A 19,208-nucleotide genomic window follows, 5' to 3' on the forward strand; every position below is an offset into this window, starting at 1 on the left:
TGTGTGTGTGTGTGTGTGTGTGTGTGTGTGTGTGTGTTGGGCGGGGTGGGGAGTGGGAAGTGGATGGATGGGGAAGAAACTGGTGCTACAATTTAATGAATGCTTGTACTGTGCCGGGCTGCATGCCAACAATGCGTGTCACATGCATTATCTCATGGAATCCTCTCCATAACCCTAAGAGTTAGATACTCATTATCCCCCATTTTAAAGTCAAGAAAACAGAGGGTAGGGAGGTTCTATACCTTGCTGAAGGTCGCAGAACTCCTAAGTGCAGAAGCCAGGTTACCAAACAAGGTAAGTTCATCCTCAAGCCACCCCACCATTTGTCATTTCTCTAACGCCATTTCACTGAGGCTGTGAGGGATTAAAGAAGAATAGGTTCGGGTCCATATCGTGGAGGGCTTGAAATATCAGGGAGGTGTCTGGGCTGTACTGAATGGGTAAGGGGGAGTCCCTAGAGATTTTGGAGAAGCCCACCCTCTTTCACGCATTCAAGAAACACTTACTGAATGCCTGCCACGTGCCAGGTATCCAGGTCCAAGGGTGGCAAAGACTCTCTTGCCCTCTCTGCTCCAATGGAGACTGAGCAAAGGAACCAGCATCCCAGCACATGTGTGGAGGTACAGCGGGAGCCATACATTAGCCTTGAGATGCAGGTGGTCTTCAAGCAGGTCTAGGACATGATGGGATGGGCCTTTTCAAATGTTTATTACTTTGATGAAAGATTACCTGGTGGTGGATCGACCAGAGAGGGGAGGGCTGGAGGCCAGCTGGAAGGCTTTGGCTGTGCTCTAAGGCTAGCAGGGACCAAGGATGGGACCAAGAAGAGGATAGGGATTCAGGGGATATTTAATACATAGAGAGTTCCCAGCTGTGGCTTAGACAAATGGGTGGAGGACATTCCAAGATCTCAAGGAGTGATCCAAGAAGTGACTCAGTTTGGGACATGGTGAGTGCTGGTGCCTCAGGATGGATCTCAGAAGCAGATGGAAATACCCAGGAGGCAGCACTCAGGAGAGAGGCTGCAGACACAGTCTGCAGACACAGTCAAGGGAGTCCTGGTGGAGAGGTGCGGCTGCAGGGACCATATTACTCAGGGAGAGTATTCATAACAAACCACGACTCAGAGTTCCACTGCTGGACTCTGCTTACACTTGCCTGTTTCAAAAAGGGAAATGTGTTAATGAACAGACTGGTCCCCGTGTTGGGCTTTGCTCCCATAAATTTGTCTCCAACCTTTGGTGCCTGCTACCACTTGCCCGCTAGCATGCGATAAAGCAAATGACAAGCCAAAAAGGAATACTGACGGGAAAACGTGGCAACAGCCCATCACACTTCACTCGACAGCTTGCTGTCTACATGGCTACGTGCGTGTGCCTATAGCGGGTTTTTATTTTGCACACACAGACGATCATCATAGTTTCTGCTAGTAAAACTGTTCCCAGTTCTAATTATGGAATTAATTACATTGATAGCTCATGGTATCCCTTATGACTGCCAGATGCTCTGACACCGAAACACTTTGAGAAATACAGGAGCAAAGAGAGAATAAATAAGGGCAGAGGAGGGGGGCTGGGGAGAAGCAAGGCTTGAGGGGCAGACCAAGAAAGAGGCTGTGGAGATGTCAGAGAGGTAGGAGGGGACAGGGAGAGAGCACCAAGACAGGAGGCGCTCCTTGAACTCTATCCCTGCTCCTGGCCTTCCTGTAACTGCAGGCCCAGCTCATTACAATTGAACACACCTTGGCGCCTCCCAAGTGGCTCAGTCTCCCCTGAGAATCTGGGTCCTGGAGAGGCAGGGGGAAGCCCTCGCAGAGCTCTGCTCCTTCTCTCCTCCTCGCTGTCCAGGCCTCAAGCCCAGGCCACAGTCAGGTGGCCCTTGTGCCTAATCCCCAGGGTCCCAAGGTAGTGTTTCCAGACATCACGCTCCAGCCCCCGCTGCAAACCTGCCCTGCCCCGGCAGGGAACAAGGGGGCACCCAGCCTTGGTGGGCGAAGAGGAGGGGACACCATGGCCTTGGCACAAAGCGAGGAGCCTGCTGATTCTAGGTGATGCATAGTTTGGGGGCCTGAGCAGGTGTGGCCCAGGCTGTGCTAAGACAGCAGCCATCACTCCCCAGCTTCTGGGTATCAGAGGTGCCAGGTTGGTGGGTTCCCAGGTGTCACTGTAAGGAGGGGAAGACTTGAACTCTGCCCCTCTTGTCCTAGACAGTAATAATGAACATTTATTGAGCACTATGTGCTGTGTATTAATTGTTCTGTTTGCATATATTATCTAATCTTCACAACCACCTTAAGGGGCTAGGTACTGTTATTAACCCCAGTTTTTCAGAAAATGAAACTGAGGCACAGAGAGATTAAGGACTTGTCCAAGGTCATTCATCTAGAATTGCACTGTCCAGTAGAACTTCCTGTGGTGATGGAAATGCTCTATAGTCTGTGCCATCCAATATGCTAGCTATTAGCCATTGTGGCTTTGAAGCACTTGAAAATGCAGCTGGTGTGACTGAGTTTTACATTAAATTAAATTTAAATAGTCCCTTTGTGGCTGATGGCTACTGCATTGGACAGCACAGCATAGAAAATGGAGGATTCTGGATTTGAACCCAGAAAGTCTATCTTGGCTATGTGGTTAAAAGTTTCCCTGGCTACCCTCACTGCATTCTTTGTCCCCAGGCACTTGGGTTCCCTGACTGTCCTGGCCTAGGGGAATCAGCACCCTTTTAAACCTTGCTGTCCTGAGGATGTGGCAGGAAAGAGACTGGATTTCCAGAAGACATGGACCCAGGACCAGGTCACAGGGGAGCAGGGTTCAGCATGGCCTGAGGAAGGATGTCTAAAAAGCCAGGGTTGCCTGGCGACATGGTGGTCCCTGGAGAGGCCTGAGCACCTTGTCCTTGGGATCGAGGACCTGGGTCCTCGCCTCTAACCCCCCACCCCCCCACCCCGTGCCAGAAAGGAAGCAGCAGCCATTCCTCTCAGGGCGGGGCTCTGGGCCCGTGACATCTGAGAGACAAGTAGGGTGGCATGCTCAGTGGGGCAGTCCTGGGGGACCCAGCCCCTTCCCACTGCCTGGCACACAGTTGCGGCATCCCCAACACTGGGACCCTTATACCCTGCTGCCCTCCCGGCAGGGCCGAGAGCTGGCCTCCCCTACATGTCTCAAGACCTCTCCTGCTGCCGGTCCTGCTGTGCCCACTTGCCCGATCCCTTCGGCCTCACCGGTCTGCCTGAGGTCCACCCCCCCCGGCCACCTGTGAGTCATATCCCCCTGCTCTGAGGTCTGCACCTTTAGCTTTTTTCCGTGGCCACAGCCAGGTCTGAGAGGTCCGGAGCTCGGGCTCACAGACCCCAGGGGATGCCCCTGCCAGGCTGAGGGTGGGGAGGGGGCAGAACCCAGGGAGCCTCGCCTGCTCAGAACTGCACCCTGCTCCGCCCAGTAGCTGGGGAGAGAACACAGCACCCTGCTTCCTTGCAGGCAGATAAGAGGCGGAGGCTGGTGGAGCTGTGCACGTCTGGGGCATTGTCTGTGGGACACTGAGCCCGGGCCTGAGGCCTGGCTCCCACCTCTAGAGCAGCATTACGTAGGTGCTGCCTCAGTGTCCCAGGTGTCCAGAGACCCCTCTGAACCTCATCAAGCCCCTCCACCCTCCAGACCCCTCATGCCTTGGTCAGCTGCGAACGCTTTGCCACTGAGCGGCCTGCCTCACGGGCCGCCCAGCCCTTGCTCCTTGAGACTCTGCATTGCCTTTTTTCTCTCCTGGATGGCCCAGGGTGCTGGGCAGGAAGCTGGAGTGGGCTGCCCAGGCCCTGGGATCACACCTAGGGCACCTCAGGGGGCAGAGAGGGGAGGAGGAGGTGCCCTGAAGGGCTGCCCAGGGCCCCAGGAAATGCCCTTCATTTTCTACATAAGTTTCATTTTGTCCAAGTGTCAAACTGCCGAGCAATCGCCCTCTCCCTCCAGCCAGGAAGGAGATAAAGGAAGGGCCCCTCCAGGAGCTCCTCTGCCTCCTTCTGGGCCCAGCAAGACCACCCAAAGGGCTGCAGCATGGCCAGGGATACAGACCCCGAGAGGGGAAAGGAGGGGACTGGATCTTACCCTCTTTTTTTTTTTTTTTTTTACGGTACGCGGGCCTCTCACTGCTGTGGCCTCTCGCGTTGCGGAGCACAGGCTCCGGACGCGCAGGCTCAGCGGCCATGGCTCGCAGGCCCAGACACTCCGCGGCATGTGGGATCTTCCCGGACCGGGGCACGAACCCGTGTCCTGTGCATCGGCAGGTGGACTCTCAACCACTGCGCCACCGGGGAAGCCCCTTACCCTCTTTATATCCTTCATGGAGTCATCACAGCGCTGGGCAGACAGCTGCCACCCCCCAGATAGTCATCACATTGAACATTGAACTCTGTGGCTCCCAGCACTCTGGCCTCACTGGAGCCTTCTCCCCAGCCCAGGCCAGGTCCCACTCCACAGCCATCCAGGGCCAATGAGCAGTCTGAAGCCTTTGGCTCCAAGTTCCCCCAGGAAGACGTGTCAGCTTGTGGGGAACCTGGATGTCATGAATTCATCATCTAACCACTTCCAAGGTCCACTTGTGAGCACCTCAGATGGTGCGTGGTCCCACATGGGCACTGAGGGAAAAGCATCTGGCCCACCGAGGGCTTACAATCCAGGCAGGGAAGCAGGAGGCAGGGGAGGGCTGGCACACCTGGTTCCTTTGTGTGGATCAGAAAAGGGGCCCTGGGCAGCCAGTTTACAGAGGCTGCCCTGCTTCCTTCAGGCTGATGCAGCATGGTGCCAGGGCTGGGCAAGCGGAACGTAGGCTAGAGTGTAGCCCCATTCATCTCCTGACCTTTGTGTAGGGTGCAACCCACCCCGCCCCACCCCCCCACCCCCACCCCCCAATGCACAGTGGTCCTGGGAGAAGACCCTGCACATGAGTGTCTCCTACAATCCAAGAGTGAAAAAGCAGCAGGTAGTCAGGTGAGCTGCCTGGCCAAGATGCTCCAGGCCTCCCTACACAGGTGTAGCCCTGGGTCTGGATGCCTGGGGAAGACTTTCTAGAAGTTGTGTGACGTTAGCTGGAGGAAGGCATGGGGAGGACAGAGTCCACCCAAGGCCGAGAGAACCACGAGTGCAAAGGGACAAATCCAAGAATGTGCTGGTGATGGTGTTCAGGGGGTACGGAGGTGTGTCTGGTTAAAGGGAAAAAAGGAAGGGCCAAGGATGACAATAAATAACAGCAAATAGCTACATTTATTTGCCAGGTACTGTTCTAAGCACTTAGGTATATAAGCGGCTTCCGTCGTCATCATATGAGGAAGTAGGTACTGTGGTCATCCCCATTTTACAGGTGACGCACACAGTTGCTAGGTAACTTGCCTAAGGTCACAGAGCCAATGACTAACAGAGCTGGGAATCCGACACAGGAGGCCTGCATCTGCACCTCACTCCCGAGCCTGTGCTCTAAACCTCTACACTATGTCGTGGCTTGAGAGCTACGCTTTGGGTCTGAGCTTTAGAGCCTTATCCTTTGGGTCTCACGTATAAAAGGGAAGCCTTGAAGGAAGGTGTTTTTACCAGGAAGGAAAACAAGGTTAAAAATGGTCTCTTAGGAAGGCGATCATGGACGACTCCTCCCTGGAGCTCCCACCCACCCTGACCGCCCAGCTGCCTGGCCAAGAGTGCTCTCCTCCCCCATCCCTGCCCCCCAGACGTTTTCTCAGGGCATCTGTGGTCCCCAGGGTGAGGCAGAGGTGAGGCAGTGAAGTCTGTGGAGCCACAGGACTCCACACACACCCACTGGTTCAAGTAACTGTTCTGTTTACGGAAACTCAGGCACGGAACAAACATCACTTTAGAAAGGTCCCCAGTGCCCTGCAAGGCGGCTCTCACTATCCCCACAGCACCTGTGAAGCACTTGCGGTGAAGAGACAGTAAGTCTCTGGCCCTAGCTCACGTGTCCCATGAATGGCAAAACCCAGGATTCAAACCAGGTCTATCACACTCCTCCCAGCACTGCACCCTCGCTCTCACCGCAAGCTGCTGCTGCATGAGTTACAGAGAAGCAAGTGAAAAAAGGAAGTGGTTGGAGAGGTGAAGAGGTGAAGGGAAAGAAAACACGAGTCAGGGCGTATGGGCACCTGGAAAGTGCTACAGATCAGAGGAGAGAACTTTAGGCTGAGGGGATTGAGTTTGGACCACTTCCCAAAGCCATGAAGAACTTGGTACGTCTCACCACCACCAAATGGGCCATGAGACGCCCACCTCTTGAACCCCGAGTTCCCAGCCTGTGGTCTTTGGGACCCATCTTCCTTCCATGTATGTTCCCCCAACCCCTGGCGAGCGCACGCGTCCATGCACACACGCACACACACACACACACAGACACAGACACACACACACACACAGCTTAGCTGGCCTGCCTTATAGGACAGCAAACACAGGCCTGTGACTTCAGATGAATTTACCCCACCCGGACAGGCCCACTGTAGACAAAGGCAGCTGGAGCCTGGGTCAAGGATATGCTTCTCAGGGGCTGGTCAAAGTCTTGGCAGCCTTCAGCCAGCCTGCTCTTCCAGGGCCTGGAACTCTTCCCCAGGACCATAAACAAAAGGAGATTTCTAAAAGACCTGGGGGCCCAATCTGAGAAGCCTTCGCTCATCCCAAACCTACCAACCAATTATGTGCCATATACCTGCTACACGCACTTCATTTTAAAATTTTTACTAGGCTCTTTACGCTTGAGAGTGTGATTTTTTACGCTTTACTTGATTAGTGCAAACCTATGCTATAAAAACTATCATTCCCCATTTTACAGAAGAGAAAACTGAGGCACAGAGAAGCTGTTTACTTGCCCGCTATCACCACCGGGCAGGGAGGTGCTGGGATGGGGTCTCAAGGTCTGAGCTCTGTACCTCTGGTGGATGACATTCCCCAACATGCTGCTCACCCTTGGCTAAGATAGGAAACCTCACCAGAGCCAGAAACACCTTCAAGTGGTCTGGGGAAACTCCCAGAGTTTCCAGTTACCGCTGTCGCTATAAACAAAGGGCTCAGGTAATCCCAGAGTCTAGGGACAAATAAGAGTTGGTGCCATTCATAGGACACCTAAAAGGTGTGTATATGCATTTACATATGTTAGTAAATCCTCCCGACAATTCTATTAGTGGCAGGCGTCCCCATCTTACAGATGAGAAAACTGAGGCTCGTGAGGTTAAATCACTTGCTCTGGGCAGCATAACTATTAAGTGGCAGAGCTGAGATTCAAACCCAGACGTATCTAACAATAAGACATCAATTATGCCACAGTTGCTCCCTCACACACTATTGCCTGCTGTAGGGGCTCTGACCTTGACCCAAGAACCTCCAAAAAAAAGAAAGAAATGTGGAATCAGTTTGTTCCTCAAGGGTGTGGCTTGGCTGGGGTCTCAAGAGGATACCCCCGCCCCTTGGAGTACCAGATTCCCTCCAGAGGCCTCTGATGCAACCCCTCCCCACCCCCCACCCCCCACCCCCGCTGGCTGGGTGCACCCTTGGGTGGACACGTTAGGTAGCAGTGAGGAGCCCAGGCTCCGGGAGGAAACCGAGCGTGGGCGACTGGCTGGAAGCAGAAATATGGTATCTCCAGAGGTTTTGATTTGCGATCTTCATTTTGCAAGGAATGGGGATTTTTTTTTCTTTTCAAAAAGCAGTGGATTTCCTTGAATTTTAGACCTTTCACAAATATTTTTTTAGGAGAAAAAAGAAGGAAAAAATCCCCCACAAAATGCCTGTCGCAGCTGCTCACTTCCACATTGAATCACGGACACAAAACCACAGCTATGTGGCTAACAAAGGAACTATGTGTTTTCATATCTTGTTATTGGAAATCATTTAGCAATCTTCACTATGTCATCTGCAGACAGACAGACAAATAGACGCGCAGACACACCCCTCTGGGTCCTAAGCCGCCAATCTTACAACCTCGGTCATCAGACAACTTTGCATTTCACCCATTTTCCCTTTCTAATCCTTTTCTGGGAAATTACACAGCATGGCTTAAATCTTCCTCCTTAGCCCCTCTCCAGAGGTGGGGTGTGTGTGTGCACATGTGTGCCTGCCAGTGATTGGAGGAGGAATGCCGAGACATTGATTCAGTTAATTCCACAAGTGGAAACAAGTATACATTTCACAGTCCCTTTTTTATTAATATTATCATAATAGCACTTTACTTTGGTAAAGTGATTTTCACCTGGGAAGCTTACAGTGGCAAATTAATTAACTGAGGGCAGATTTACAGATTGCATAACTGGAAAAACTACTGGACCCATAAATCAGAAACTTCCTCTGCATCCCAGACAAGGGGTGAAACCTGATATATATTTGAAAACCTTGAGCTCAAAAGGAGAATTCACAGGGCCTGAAAAATCTCCATTATGATTATGATTTTTGAGGCATGTTCTCTCTGCACAGCTTTCCACTCTGTCTCTCTCCCTCTCTCTCTCTCTCTCTCTCTCCACACACACACACACCCCACCCCAGAGGGCTACATTCACTGAGCAGCCACACTTCCGTACAAAGCAACCCCTGGGCATCCCCCTGGGGCATCTGAAAAAGAGCATTGACTGTCTTTCTGTTACCTTGTGGCTTCATCTCTCCCTAACCTTTCCTTTCAAACAAAAATCCTAGAGGACTTAGGTCAGTACAGCCACAAGCTCAAAATGTTCATCGTTCCTACTTTTTTTTGTCGGATGCTGGAAACTGTACACATTAACGTTTTAATGCCCCAACAGCTCCTCCAGGCTCTCGCCAGCTTTCTGGAGTTTCCTGAAAAGACACAAGATGCGTTGCCTGACCCAGTCCTCGGCAGCTCCCACGCCAAGCTTGCTGCTCTGCACTGGCCTGAGCTCACCTGCTCTCGGGGCTACTTAGCCAAATGGCTACAAGCACGGGTTCCAGAGTCCTGAGTGGAGCTGGGCTAGAATGGCCCTTCCTGTCAGTTTCCTCCTGGTGGAGTATCCTCCTCATAGGATCCTTGTGAGGAATGGTTAAGGTGCTGGAGATGTTCCACTTGCCTCTGTGGACCTTTCTCTGTCCCATTCTGGGCCCTAGGAGGCTCCTTCACCCTCTGTCTTCCAGTCCTGTTCAACCCACATGGGACCCCAGCAAGAGGGCAGAGGGCAGCAGATGGAGTGGAGGTATTGATCCTCCAGTTCCCTCCTGACGGGCCACTGTGGGTAGTGGTGGCTCTATTCCTCTGCCGGAGGTCACAGCCCTGTTGTGGTCCTCTCCTGTGGCTGGAGCTACTCTGGGTTCCAGTAACCGCTGACCCCTTGTCTCTTAGACCTGCAGGGCTAAGGGCTTCCCTATACTCTGCTTCCCTTGTTGTTTCCTTTGACACTGTCCACACCTTTGCAAATAGACCCTTTATCAAATTGTCCTCACTGAGTGTGCCATCTGTTTCCTGCTGGAACCCTGACTGATACAGAAAAGAAAGCGTCTCAGCTATCAAGTATTGAACCCTTAGCTACGTGACTCAGCACTTTATCCACTTTGACTCATGGAAGTGAAGAGATTCACACAACATCAAGCGGCTGGGGAGCAACAGAATCAGATGAAGCCGAGGTCTGACTCATGACCACTATGCCGTATGGTCCCCAGTATCAAGTGAGGTGGCGCCTGCAAAGTGCTTTGCACAGTAGGGCCGGCTGACTCAATAAAGCTCCATCAATGGTAGGTTAAAATAACAACTATACCACACTCAGAAAACCCACAGTCCTAAATTCTACTCCAGCGTAACGCTAGCCCCGCCCTAACCACAGTCCTAAGGTTGAACCTTCGTTCTAATACCACACTAAAGTTACGCTCCAGTCTAACCGAACCACCACCCTATTGTGAACTAGAAAGTCACCTGGACCACAGCCTTCATCCCACCCTTCGTAACCCAAACATTCCTCACCATAACCACCGGGGGAGGCTAAGATCAGGGCTGTGGGGAGAATGGGGAGTCTCTCTGCCCTCCGCACCTGGGAGCTTGCCCCCTCCCAGCGGCAGGAACGTCCCACATCCCACTCCATCTGTCCTCCCCTCGTTGAACTCAACACAACTGGCCAGAGGCATCTGTGCAACATCCACTTGCCTCATGTAACTGACTGGTGACTTTGGTGTGGGGAGAACCAGGAGGGCAGAGCACCTACACGAGGCCTGGGACAGAGCAGAGACGCCAATAAATCCTGTTAGTGGTGATGATGAGAAAGGAGAATTAGAAGACGAAGCTGCTCCTGGCTTCTGCATCACTTGGCTGCCGGCTCTGGGCAAACAGGAGGTGAACAGCTCTCATCTCAGAGATCTGTAGAGGGCTGGGGCCAGGCCTGGGCTGGGAGGGAGGCCCTCTCTGGAAGCCAACCTAGGGAGAGTCCTGATAACCCTCAGCTCTGGGATTGTCCTAGAAAAGGGAGTCAGGCAGTCTCCATCAGAGATTTCGGGGCCACCTCAGGCCAGATGTCCACTTTCAAGCTTCAATACGAGAGGCAGGAAGAGAAGAGAAGTATGCAGGAAGCAGACACCATTTCCCTGGAATCTGCCCACTTCACTGCATGGGGAGCGGAGAGGTGTTAGAAGGCCCTGGGCCCCTTTCTCCCTTGAGCATAAAGAGGCCTGAGCTTGGCCTCTTCATCGACCCAGAAGTGTCTGCCCTGGGCCAAGCATGGTGGAAGGAAGAGGATTTGCAGGCTCCGCTGCTTGGAGAGAAGGCACACCGGCCCCTCCCTCCTCACGGCCTCTGTCGGGCTCTCTCGGCCTAGAGTGAAAGCGAAAGCATTGCAAGACTGCGTCCATCCAGAGCCTGTGTCTTTTTGTTTTTACACTCAAGTACCCTAAGGCCAGCTGTGGCCCTGAGCTCCGTGGGCCTCGGGTATTTGTGTGGGTTAGAGAGGTGCATGTTAATACTCTACAAAGTCCAGAGGTCCACCTCCCTTTCGGAGAAACCTAGGAGGGGCCTCAGCAGCCAAACCCAGCTGGAGAGGACTGCCTTGAAGCAACATGCTTTGTGGGGGAAATGGGAGACGTTTCCCTCTTGGGAAGAAGCCAGGTCCAGGGTCACCACATACAGCTGCACAGGCTGTGCACTGCACAATTCTTGGAGTACCTGTCATAGAGACTATGAATGGGACAGACATCTCCTGGTGTGTGTCCAGGGACTGAAAGGTCCAGCACACACAGCCTGCCTCCTTCTCCTCCTCGGTGGAAATGGAATGCTTCAGACCCACCCCGCTACTCCAAGCAGTCTCTGCTGGGCAGGGATGGGTGGGGCTGGCAGGGGTTAAGTGCCAAGGAACATTACACAAACCTTAAAGTGGCAGTGTTTCCAGAACCCTCTGCAAACAGCAGGGAGGGGGACAGGGTGGTGAAGGAAGCTCTCAGCTGAGACACAGTTCTCTTCTACTGTCTTCAGAAAGCAGCAGCAGGGCTTCTGTGATTTCAGATTTGGGAAAACAAAAGCCTTTCCATTTGTTCTGGCTGGAGGCCCATGAGTGAGCATCTCCCTCTGACTACTCCCCTTTGAGCCCTCCCTCTTCCAAACCCACAGCCCTAGGGAAGAGCAGGCATGGGACTCTTCTAAGGCCCAAGAGATAGAAGAAACTGGGAGGAGACCCCTTTACAGCTGTTGCAGCCCCTGACAGACTCCTGGAATTCCTAAGGGTTTGCTAAGCCCTGCTCTGGCTGTGCTCCAGTCACCCTTAGGAGAGAAGCATTGCTCTCTGCCTGCCTGGCTCCAGACCCCGGAGACCAAGGGGCACAGGGCAAGCAGGTACCCACCTGTTGGGAGGATTGGGAGAGCCCCCTTCCTGATCAACAACATGCCAGGGGATGGGCTGAGTGTCAGCTCAGAAGGGAAGGGACCTGAGACCAACTTTCTTTGCTCCAGGCAGCAACAGAGGATACATGGTGACAGGGATGCTCATTCAGTAGATGGTTGTTTATTTATTTATTGAGTGCTTACCATTATTTATTGAGTACCATTCTAGGAGCTGGGGATATGTCAGTGAACAAAACAGCTCACACTGTACTTGGGGAAAAACAGACGGTACACAATAAACATAATAATTAAATTATATGTTATGTTTGTGGAAATTAAAAGGTGAACCAGATGAGGGCATCCTCAAGTTGGGGGTTTATAATATTAAACGATAGGAAAATAGGAGACATCTCCCTCTTGGGAAAGAGCCAGTTTCAGGGTCACCACATACAGTGGCACGGGTTGTGCACTGCACAACTGCGCTGTACCCGTCCCAGAGACTATGACGTGAAGCACATCCCCTAGTGTTGTGTCCAGTGGCTTAGGCTAATTCTAAGGTTAAAACCTTACAAAGGTGGTCAGGGAGGGCCTCAGTGAGAAGCTGCTCCTGAAACTGAGCCAGGCATGTACAGAAGGCATAAGTAAGTATCCCAGCCCACTGTCAGGACTGCAAAATAACAGGAATAACCAGCATTTGCGAGGCCCATTACAGTTCACAAAGCAGTCTTTCACCCACATTGTTTTAGTGGGTGAAACCTCCCAGAGAGGAAAGAATGATCCTTCCCTTTCTACAAATAGAGACATTAAGGCTTAGTGAAGTTAAGTGGCTTGCTCAAGGTCATGAGGTTAGTTAGTGGCCTAGTTTGGAAACCAAATTGGATATTCTGATTCTAAATCCTTTCAAAATAGTATAGTGAAAATCCTGAGGGTTGGGGAATTCCAGAAAAACCCCAGGGGGCAAGCTTGGGGCTCAGAGTTATAAAAACAAATCAGAAAAATAGAAGATTAAAAAAAGAAAGAAAAGAAAATGAAGGAAGGCGTTCAACCCCCGGAGGTCCTGAAAGCTTGACTCAGTCAGGATTGTAGGGTTGAGTCAACCCAGCACAGAGGCACCACTTGGTGGCCCTGAGGAAGCGGGTGACGCAGGATGAAAGATGTAGGCTGATTAACCCCACTGCAGCCTTGCCGAGGAGGACTTGAGGCTTACCGTCAGGGAGAGCTAAGGTCTGCCCTGGTGAAAGGCATCACGTGTCCTTGTAACGACCTTGGAAGCGGGTAAAGGGGGAGTAAGCACATTTCACCATCGGGGATGGAAAATGGCCAGGCTGGAGGCCAGAGACTGAGACCATTAACTCTCGACCTCAGAGAAGATCCACTTGTTGCTTCTGATTTACAAATATAGAAACTGAGGCCCAGGGAGGACAAGGGACTTTTCCAAGATTTCCTAGCATGAGCTGGTCTCTCATCAGGTCCCAGGTGTATCGGAGAATAGCCTTGGGTCCGAGGGACTGGAATAAGGAGGAGGGAGGACCTACAGGGGATTATGTGGCCCAGAGGCGTGAGCAAAGTCGTGTGGCAGCATGCTGGAGCCCAGAGCGGAGGAAGGGAGTGGGAGGGAGGCGGCCGCAGCTGGAGCAAGGCTCCGAGGACACCGGCAAGCCTTCAGACTGGCCCAGAGTCAGGATCTCCTGGGTTCCCAGGGCAGGCCCACCATCTAGCTGCCAACCTTCGTCCTGCCTCAGTTTCCCCATCTATAAGCCCAGGTTGGGGGTTGGAGAAGAAAACCCCTTCTGGCAAGCGGGGCATCTCACTGATTTGCCATGGGCATGGGGGAGTACGCAGGCATGGTAAGACGTTTCACGTTTTTCGGACACCCTACTGACCTCTCTATGTGCGTTATTTCAGTGAATTCTCGAAACCACCCTCTGAGATGAGCATCCGTTTTCCCACTTCAGAGAACCTGAGTTTCAGTGAGGCGAAGCGACTTGCACGACTAGTTTGTGAGGACACTAGGGTTTAAATACTACCTGACTCCAAAGCCCAGCGCTTCCCCGGCACACACGCCGGGGTCGCCTCCTTGCACCTGCTGCCCTCTCCCCAGGTACCTCATTTGATTCTAGGTCATCCATCTCCTGGGCAAATGCCTTGCCCTTCTGTCAGGAAGGATGCCTGGGTCCCCCCTGCGGAGGGTCCCAGTGCAGACTGGCAGAGACCACCCCTTGGGGCAGAGTCCTCGCACCCCCTGCAGGAGGCCTGGCAAGGCCTGGGGGTGAGGGGAGGCCGCGCTCCCGCAGGAAACCTGCGGGCTTACCCTCCGCCACAGCAGGTTAAAGGTCACACATTGGGAAGCCCACGAGGGCCCGAGTGGCGACGACGTGAGGCTGAACAATGCCGGGTCCTGCTGGGGAGGCGAGTCCTATGCCACCCACCCATACCCAGTGGCCCGGTGCCCACCCCCGAGGCCAGGCCTGCGGCAGGAGCTGCACTAGTACCCCTGCCCTTCTTCCCTCTCCCCACTGACAAAGGCCCCCCTGAGAGGCCGGCCACCCCCACCTCGGAGCCTTGTCAGCAGAATGGGGACATTGGGAACCCACTGCAGGGCTTATGAGAGTAAAGGAGAGACCGTGGGGAGACAGCCAAGCTGCCCTCAGCAGGGTTGACTCCACTCTACTCTGGGCCCGTCATGTTCGAGGTGCTGGAGATACACTGGCAAAGAAAACAGATAACAGCCCTGTCCTCCTGGGCCTGACGTTTTACTGAGGTAAGAAATAAATACATAAGTAAAATACACAAGACATTAGTGCTGTGGAGCAAAATAGCTGGATAGGAGTAGGGAGTGTTTGTGGGTGTGCGGTGTAAAATCAGGTGAGCATAGGTGGGGTTCCCACTGAGAAGAGAAGACCTGGAAGGGGGAAGGAACCAAGCCATGTGTGTATCTGGGAAGAGGGTTTAATGTCGGTTGAATTGGGTCCCCGACCCCCCAAAAGATTTCTTGAAGTCCTAACTGCCAACTTATGAATATGAACTTATTTGGACATAGGGTCTTTGCAGATGTAACTAGTTAGGGTTAGAGGAGATTATACTGGATTACGGTGGACCCTAAATCCAATGACTGGTGTCCTTATAAAAAGAATACCCCCCCAACACACACACACACACACACACACACACACAATATGTGACGACAGAGGCAGAGATTAGGGTGATGCAGCTACAAGCCAAGGGACACCAAGGATTGCAGGGAGCCATCAAATGCTAGGGCAGAGGCATAGGACAGATTCTCCCTCGGAGTTTCCCAAAGGAGCAATCCTACCAACACTTTAATTTTGGGCTCTGCCCTCCTGAACTGTGAGAGAATACATTTCTGTTGTTTTAAGCCGTCCTGTTTGTGGTCATTCACTATGGCAGCCCTAGGAAAGGAACACAGGACTCCAGGGAGGGGGGACAGCAAGTACAAAGGCCCTGAGGTGGGAGCATCTCTAGCATATCTGAGGAAAAACCAGTTGGCCAGTGTGGCAGAAGCAGAGCGAATGAGGGGAGCGAGTGGTGAGAGCTGATGCTGGAGATGTCAGAAAGGTTTTGGGGGCCAGATCATTCATGTAGGGCCGTCCTTGTGGCAAGCCCTTGATAAGAGGAGCTATTACACTGCAGATGGAGGGTCCCAACTGGCGTGGGCTGCAGTGTGTGGGTGACCCCCGTGATCTTTGTTCCCTGGTATTATGCCTTTGAATATGTATATAAATGGCAAAAGGAAATCAAGGCTGCAGGTGGAATTACAGTTGCTAATTAGCTGACCTTAAAATAGGGGAGAGTGTCCTGGGTTATCAGGGGGCCCTTAAAAGTGGAAGGAGGCAGAAGAGTCAGTGAGAGATTCCGCTGAAGAGGAAGACAGAGGGCAGAGTTAAAACATGAAGAGTTCACCCTCTGTTGCTGGCTTTGAAGAGAGGAAGGTGGCCGCAAGCCAAGGAATGTGGGTGGCTTCTAGATGTGATGGCCCTCAAGTGACAGCCAGCAAGGAAGTGAGGCCCTCAGTCCTACAACTGCAAGGAAGTGAATTCTGCCAACAAACAACCTGAATGATCAAGAAAACAGATTCTCCCTAGAGCCTCCGGGAACTCAGCCCTGCTGATATCTTGACTTTAGCCTGGTGAGCCCCGTGTCAGATGTTTGACCTACAGAACTGTGGGATAATACATGTGCATTGCTTTACGCAGCTAAATTTGTGGGGTGTGCAGGGAGGAGGAGATCGAGAAGAAGAGGGAGAGACCGACGGGGACAGTAAAAGGAAGGCTGACCCCAGCTGCCTTCTCAGGGAACAGCCCACTAAGAGCCACGATCACGGGGCCCACAGCTTCCCAGCATCTCCCTGCCAGCCCCGCTTGTCCACCTCAACACTGTCCTCCAGGCCCCTTGTTGTCCAAGCGCCGATCAAGCCTGCCGAGGATGTCCCCAGGGCTCCACCTCTAGGTCCTCCGGTCAGACTAAGGAGTAAACTCAGTGGAGGTCCCTCCCATTCGGCAAATTGTTGTGACACCTCCCTCCCCCCCTCCCCCATAGGGCTGGTGAGACGGCCTTGGTGGAATACCCAAGCCAGCCAAAAGCCACTATTGGTGCTACTGCTGGATCACACCACCCCTGAGACTGGGCCTGGGCTCTAACTTCTCCCCAGAGCTGGTCTGCACACACACACACACACACACACACACACACACACACACACACACCCCAGTTTTCTGTCTGCTTTTTGCCACACAAGTCCTCATGGCAAAGAGAACCAGCCTGCTGATGGCTAACATGTACTGAGCACTAACCCATATCAGGCACCCTACTAGGTGTTCTGCTCAAATGGTCTCATTTCACCCTCTCTGCAATCCTACCAGGTGGAGACTATTGACTCAGAGCTGTTAGGCTATTTTGCCTGATGTCACACAGCTGGTAAGTCCAGAATTGGACTCCAGGATTCCCTGAATCCAAAGCCCAGGTTCAGAACCTCACTCCTCCAGGGGTGGTCCATGGGCCAGCAGCATCAGCATCACCGGAGACCACGTTAGAGATGCTCACCCCAGACCTGCCGCATCAGAAGCTGCGTGTTAACCCGTTCCCAGGTGATTCACCTGTGCCTGTTTCAGTCTGAGAAGCACGGTGTGAAGCACTGTTTTCCAAGGCCTGCTGGTCCTCGACTGCTGTAACCACCTCCTCCCCCAATCTCTCAAGGCCCTTCCCAGCTGCCTAGGTCTTGCTCCACAGGTGGGGTAGGCTCTCTGCCCAGCCTGGGGAAGAAGCCTGAGCCCCGGGCTCGGAGGGAGTCAGCAGGCCCCCCGCGACCAGTCCAGGCTGCAGCTGGACAACATCAATCCACGTCTGGCTCTCTGCAGGGCGTGCTGCCTGCTGCCCCAGACTCTCCTGACCCCTCCCTCTCGTCTTCCTCCTGAGACACAAGGCTCTTGGCCTCTGTCTAGTGCTCTCCTGAAGGTGGCCTCTGGCCATCACCAGTCCCGGCAGTGTCTCTCCTCCCTGGACATTTTGCACCGTCCCCCACCCCCCACCAAGAATGCCCTCTGCATTTATGTCACTCCCTTATCTGGACACCAAGGGCTCGTCCAAGTTGCCATCAGGAGAGAGTCCAGCGGCTGCTTGGGAAAGCTGGCCAAGTTCACAGGAAATGTCTGACACCACCAGGCAAGTGGGATTTGGCCTCCCAAAGCAAAACACAGCTGGGCCAACAGTGGGCCGCTCGGACTTTCCCAGATTTCATGGCATTGACACGCCAAGGCAGAGAGAGAGACAGAGAGAGAGAGAGAGAGAGACATGGAGAGAGAGAGAGAGAGACTGGGCTGGCCTGGAGGCTGCAGCTCATTAAAAACATTGCAGTAGCCCCTGGCCAGGGAGCCTGTGAAGCTCAAAAAGGACAGCCCTGCTGTAGGCCGGAGACCTCAGCCCAGGCCTTCACCCTCCCCTGCCTCTCGCACACCTTCGTGGGGGGACCGAAGCCTCACAGAGCTGGTCCTCCTTCCCTCCCAGCCTCCTCCCCGCCCAGCATCGGGCCTCGTCCATTTCTTCATTCAACTTGTGTTGACTGAGCACCTACAGGGTACCAGGTGTGGTATTAGGTGCCAGGGACATGTTCATGAAAGAGGAGGACACAGTAGTCCCTGCTCTCACAGAGCTCCTGGTCCAGTGAGCAAATGCACAGACTGTCCCGAGGCAGAGTGAAAAGCGTGACACTGGGGAAGCATGGAGCCTCCCATCCTCCCGCACTCTGAACACCACTGCGGGTGGTGCCCTTGGTTCCAGGGCAGGGTGAGGGTTCGGGGCCAAATGGGCCCTTGGTTAGGTAAGTCTTCGGTTGGGAGCGAGCGACAGAAAGCAATGCAGATTGAGCACTTCCTGCAAGCTGGGACTGCAGGAGGCACTGTGGGGAAATCCAGTGTGAGACGCAGGCGCTGCCTTCCAGGGCGCAGGCCACACCGTCTGATTGCAGACTCAGGGTGCAGACTCACAGCGATGTGTGTGCCACGTGTGCGCTGCAGGGGGTCAGAGCCTGGTGGATATGAGGGAGTAGGTGCTTTTTGGAGGAAGTGGGACTGGGCCTTGAAAAATAGAAGCGGGATAGGCTGGGAAGATGGGGCAGGGGATGTCAAAAGCCTTCTGACTCAAGGGTACAAGGAACAGAATGACCTGCCAAGCAACCACCCCCAACACTCACTTGTGCACGCACACAGGGGATAAATGCATTATAAAATGAATGAATCCCACAAGCCAAAAAAGAGCTTGCAGGGGGAAAGCCAGGCTGGAAGGACTCTGCTCCCACCCTGCCCCGGGGCTGGCCCTGGAGCTGCCACCTCTGGGGCTCCTCCAAGTGCCTTCACACCAGGCCCACCCACCTTGGACCCAGAGCCGGAACCAATGGGAACAGGGCTCAGGCCCTGCCCAACTGGTCACAGCCAATCCCAGGCAGTTCACCCTGCATTGTCCATCTGGCCCTTAGCTCTGCCCCCCATCTCTGCCCCAGCATCCTAAGGCCTTGGTGAAAGAGTTTGGCTCTTCTGGTTTTAACTTTGGGGCTCCCTAGGCCTTGACCCAAGTTCATCCTTCTGTTGTTTCTGCTCCTGGCTGCTCTCGGAAACCACCTGCTTGTTTGGGTGGCCAGGGCCCTGGAAACCCCCTTACTGAGACCCTGGTCTGGCCTGGCCTCCATTGCCCCTACCGCTTCAGAGTTGCTGGACAACCTTGAGCTCCTTTCCTTTCTCTCCTGAGCTTTCCCCACTGGGGACCTGGCCTCGAGGTCAGCCTCTTCTCCCTGATTCTCCCAGCTTCCTCTGGGAGGGCAAATCCTTTTTTCGCTGAGTTCAGCAAGACAAGGTTCAAACATTTCAGAAAGAAGTTCCTAAGTAGGAAGCGAATGGAAAAAGTAACCTGAAAAACCACAAGGA

At 53.4% G+C, this 19,208-nt stretch overlaps 1 protein-coding gene across 1 annotated transcript in view; it reads right to left on the minus strand.

Moving 5' to 3' along the window:
- Positions 1 to 19,208, minus strand: part of LTBP2 (latent transforming growth factor beta binding protein 2) — a 99,596-nt gene that overhangs the window by 59,635 nt on the left and 20,753 nt on the right. The gene's annotated exons all lie outside the window — the stretch shown is intronic.

This window comes from Delphinapterus leucas, chromosome 2 (assembly GCF_059928025.1).
Source record: "Delphinapterus leucas isolate spDelLeu-1000000601 "Yukka" chromosome 2, BTC_Dleu_Yukka2, whole genome shotgun sequence".
NCBI lineage: Eukaryota > Metazoa > Chordata > Mammalia > Artiodactyla > Monodontidae > Delphinapterus > Delphinapterus leucas.